This window comes from Eumetopias jubatus, unplaced genomic scaffold (genome assembly GCF_037043125.1).
Source record: "Eumetopias jubatus isolate StellerSeaLion01/CBP00866 unplaced genomic scaffold, mEumJub1_p1.0 scaffold_13, whole genome shotgun sequence".
NCBI lineage: Eukaryota > Metazoa > Chordata > Mammalia > Carnivora > Otariidae > Eumetopias > Eumetopias jubatus.
This window is the reverse complement of record NW_028274819.1, coordinates 41,079,456-41,084,634: the sequence shown is the minus strand read 5'-3', so window position 1 is coordinate 41,084,634 and position 5,179 is coordinate 41,079,456.

Genomic DNA, 5,179 nt, shown 5'->3' with positions numbered 1-5,179 from the left:
TGCTTATTGAGTCCTTCCTGTGTATCCAGCTCTGTGCTTTGGCTCCACTTTTCATGCATGCCTTTATTCACATCCATCACTTCAACAAATGTCAATTAATATCTTCACTTATGAGATGGGGAAACTGAGGCTCAGAGAGATTGAGGAACTTGCCGAAGTCACAGTTAGTGGCAAAGTCAGGAGTACAGAGAGAGGCGATGTGACTCCCAGAGTCCACAGGCTTAACCACGTCTCTTACACTGCTTCCCTTCCTGTAGCTCTTACTTTTCCTCTTCCCTAAAGGTTACCCACAACCTCTGCTACCATCTCAGGGGCCCCATCTATTTGCCTGAGGGAGAATCGCTGACCTCTTGGCCCTACTGGCAAAATGAGGAGAACAATCCTTACTTTCCTGCCAGCAGTCAGCTGAGGCCAACAAATACTTCTTGGGCATATGTCAGCCACCACACTTAACCACATGCATGATACATGTTCACATAATTTCCTGGGCATATGTCAGCCACTACACTTAACCACATGCATGATACATGTTACTTCCCAGGGCCAATGTCATTGCGGGACACATAATAGTATGCATGTTAATTAGGATACGGGTTAGGCTGCTGTAACAAAGACAGCTAAAAATGCCGTTCATTCCTTTCTTACATGACATCCCAGGAGCAGGAGATGGTCAAAGAATTGTGTGACAACTTAACAGTACTGGGACCCAGGTTCTTTCTGTCTTATTGCTCTGCAGTCTTCCACAAGCTTTATCACCATCACATGATCTAAGATGATTACTTTCCTGTTGCTGCTGAAACAAATTACCAAAACTCACGCACACTAATCTTGAGCACTGAGTAATGTATGGAATTGTTGAATCATTATATTTCACACCTGAAACCAATGGAACACTGCATGTTTTATGAATTTAAAAAAAGATGAATAAATAAAAGAAAAAAACACATACTTATTATCATATAATTATGGTGATTAGAAGTGTGAAGTAGGTCTTACAAAGTTAAGATCAATGTACTAGCAGACCAGTGTTCCTTCTGAAGGCTCTGGAGGAGAATCCTTTCCTTACCTTTTCTAGATTCTAGAAGCTACCTCACTCCTTGGCTCATGGCCCACCGCTCTGACCTCTGTTGCTGTAATCACATTTTCTTCTCTGACTCTGACTCTCCTGCCTCCCTCTTTTCCTTTAAGGACTCTTTTGATTACTTTGGGCACACCTGGATAATCCAGAATAATCTCTCCATCAAGATCCTTAACTTGACCACATCTGCAAAGTCCTTTATGCCACGTAAGGTAACCCAGAGCCATGGGTTCTGAAGATTAGGACATGGACATCTTTGGTGGCCCATCATTCTACCACAGATAGCTACTCTGGCCCCTGCCATTCACCCACATTCCAACCAATGAAGAGGAAGAAAGAAGAAGAAAAGTTACAACCAAGAAGTTACATGCAAATCATTTCCACTTATACCACATTGGCTAGAACTTACTCATATGACTACAGCCGGCTGCAAGGGAATCTGGAAAGTGTAGTCTTCTGCTGGGCGACCTTACTGCCAGCTAAAAATTGTAACAGTGTGTTTTTTAAAAAGTGAAGAAAAAGGGGTACGTGCACCCCAATGTTTATAGCAGCAATGTCCACAAGAGCCAAACTGTGGAAAGAGCCAAGATGTCCATCAACAGATGAATGGATAAAGAAGATGTGGTATATATACACAATGGAATATTATGCAGCCATCAAGAGGAATGAGATCTTGCCATTTGCAACGACGTGGATGGAACTGGAGGGTGTTATGCTGAGTGAAATAAGTCAATCAGAGAAAGACATGTATCATATGACCTCACTGATACGAGGAATTCTTAATCTCAGGAAACAAACTGAGGGTTGCTGGAGTGGTGGGGGGTGGGAGGGATGGGGTGGCTGGGTGATAGACATTGGGGAGGGTATGCGCTATGGTGAGCGCTGTGAATTGTGCAAGACTGTTGGATCACAGATCCGTACCTCTGAAACAAATAATGCAATATATGTTAAGAAAAAAAAAGAAGAAGGAGGAGGGGAAGAATGAAGGGGAGTAAATCGGAGGGGGAGACGAACCATGAGAGATGATGGACTCTGAAAAACAAACTGAGGGTTCTAGAGGGGAGGGGGGTGGGGGGATGGATTAGCCTGGTGATGGGTATTAAAGAGGGCACATTCTGCGCGGAGCACTGGGTGTTATGCACAAACCATGAGTCATGGAACACTACATCAAAAACTAATGATGTAATGTATGGTGACTAACATGACAATAAAAAAATTTAAAGAAAAAAAAAAGAAACTTCATTCTGTAAATACCATCTACTCTTCAGCAGTATTGAAATGTGCTCTGTAAGCCAGTGTCTGGTGTGTTTAAGTTGGGGGGCATATTATTCTCTGGCTGTAGCCCACAAAACACAGCAATTTTCTATCAATTAACTCATTTTAAGACTCCTAAAAAGAAAAAAAAGTGAAGAAAACCCCACAACTACACCATTGGGAAGCAATAAAGAAAACCTCCAAAAAAAAGAAAAGAAAAGAAAACCTCCAGAGTGTGAGAACTCCTCAGGACAAACAGCTCAGTTTTTTTCAACAAATAAATTGCAAAGGAGAAAGATATGGAAGAGGAGCTTTTACACATAAAGGGACTTAAAAGACAGATTGACAATCACAATGTGTAGGCCCCATTTGGATCCTGATTCAAACAAACAAGAATATTTATGAGATAATTGGAAATTTGATTACTGAATGAATATTTGACTGTGAGGAATTACATTCTGTTAATTTTATTAGTATTCTAATGGTATTGTACTTATGTAAAAATAAATTCTTATCTTTTAGAAGTACATAATCAAATATACACAAGTGAAATGATATAATGTCTAAAATTTGTTTCAGAATAACAGGAGGGGAGGAAGTGGGCAGTATGTCAACAGGTCAGGTCAGGCTTCGACGCCCGTTAGTGGCTGTCAGAGCTGGTGACGGGCTTCTTAAACTATTGTGTCTGTGCCTATGTTTTGAATTCTTTACAATAAAGAGTGAAAAAGGAGGTTTGGCAGGAAAAGGAAGAAGGGGCAGGGGAGGGGCTGAATGGACAAGAACAAATTTGATGAACCCAGCAAGGCCCCAAGACCAGATGTCTCTTTCTCCCCACTTCCCTGTCCTTTCCCTAGTTCCTGGACAAGCCCACTCTGAGCCCCCATCCCAAAACAGCTAAGGAGGGACTGTGAGACCCCAAACTCTTGAGCCAGATGAGTCAGAGGTCTTATGTCAAGGCAGAGGTGGCTACCTCCTAACCATAGATAAACCAGATCAGCCCCAGCCCCTGGTGACCCTCCATTTGCCTTCATCTGCCACAGGTGGGGCTGTCCTTGCTTCAAGGGGATGAGGTGGGGCAGGTTCATCCTGGACATCAGGGGACCTCAAGAAGCCATCAAGTCCATTCCCCTGTCTCCAAGGCTGGGCTTCCTAGACTTGGCTCCTCCGAGAGACTAACATTGCCATCCCAGTGCTTCCAGAGCTAAACTTAGGTGAGTCCTGGGCAGGTTGCTCAGAAGCCTGGGCCTCACATTTCTATACTATACAAAGAAGATAAATGTTGTCCCTGGTCTTGGAGCAGGGAGGAGACACTGGCCACTGGGATGTGGCCTCTGCTGGGCCTCAGCCTCCTCTGGGGATGTCTTCCACAAGTCTGCCTTCTCTGGCCTCTCCCAGCCCCCGCTCCCTGGCCCAGCCCGCACCAGCCTCTTTGCATCTGTCATCAGCCAGCTCTGCTCCCCTTGGGCCAAGCTTTGTTTGGGGGCGACTGGCAGTCTGCCCGTGTGCACACTGCTGTTGCAGTCAGATACTTCATAGGCTTCAAGGTTACCCACACTTCCAGCCACCTCACCATGGCCCCCACTTCCAAGAGCTCCAGAGCCCAGAATAGCCAGGCCAGGCCTCCCACTGTCCCAGCCCCACCACCCACAGCTTGCTCCTAGCTTTATCCAAAAGGAGAGCAAGCCAGGTAAGAATAAGCTCCAGGCTCCTACTGTGCACCCTGAGACAGGCTCCTCACAAGGACGCCACATGCCTTGGCATATTGAACACTTACAATCCCACAGAATAGGTACTGGGATCGGTCACAGTTTATACCTAGGAGAAGTGACACTCAGGGAGGAAAGTAACTTACCCAAGCTGAGTAAAGGGCAGGGTCAGCGTGTGAATCCCGGTTGCTCTGACCCCTAAGTCCAGTAGAGACCCCTGGAAACACGGCCTGAGGAACTGGGGCCCCAGTCTCTTTGTCAGGCAAGATCAGCTCCATGTTCTTCAAGGGCAAGTTCAGACAGGGCCCAAGAGAGATTATGCTGCATCTTCAGGAGAGGGCAAAGATGATGGCATTCATGATTTCCCCAGTGCTCCTTGGGGCAGGGCCCCTCATGTTAGGTACCTTTCCAGTCTGAGGACTAGGCTTCTGCATCTCATGCTCAGCCCTGGTCTCACTCGGCCTCCTGCTTCTGTGCTGGGCCAGCTGGACAGGTGACAGGACAGGCCTCTCCCTCCAAGATGAGAAGGGGCACTCAAGAGAGAGGCTGGAAGGTCAGGGAGAAGCTGGGAGCTCGGCAAGCCCCCTGCCTGAACGTGAGTGGAACCGGGCGTCCAATGCCTCCATCCTACATGTGGAGAAAGTGAGACCCGGGCAGGGCACGGAAGGCCTCGCAGAGATCACAAACCAGCACACAGCCAGTGTGGTGAAAACTCGTCTTTGGGCTAGGTCCAGGCTCTACCCCCTGCATAAGGTTGCCGCCCTCCCCCTGCAATCCCTCCTCATGCCACCCTCTGAAGTGAGCTTCACTTCAGACAGAGCCCATTTACACCCCTGGGGGTACAGGCAGGTCCCAAATGACCAAAGGAACCCCAGACACAGTGTCAGCCACCCAGGAGTATCCTACGGCATGTTGTTGCGCCTTCTGGCCTTTGCTCATGTTATTCTGGAATGCCTTTCCTCCAGTTCTCCCCCTGGGCACTCCTGCTCAGCTTCCGTACCCAAGAAGAAGGATACCAATAGGTCCTTCCTGGGGCAGTTCTCTCGGGTATCCACAGGAGAGTTAGTTGCCCCCTCTGGGTATTCCCACAGGGTGTTTTGATGATTCATTCGTGGGTCTCCCTCTTCCCACTAGGTGGAGC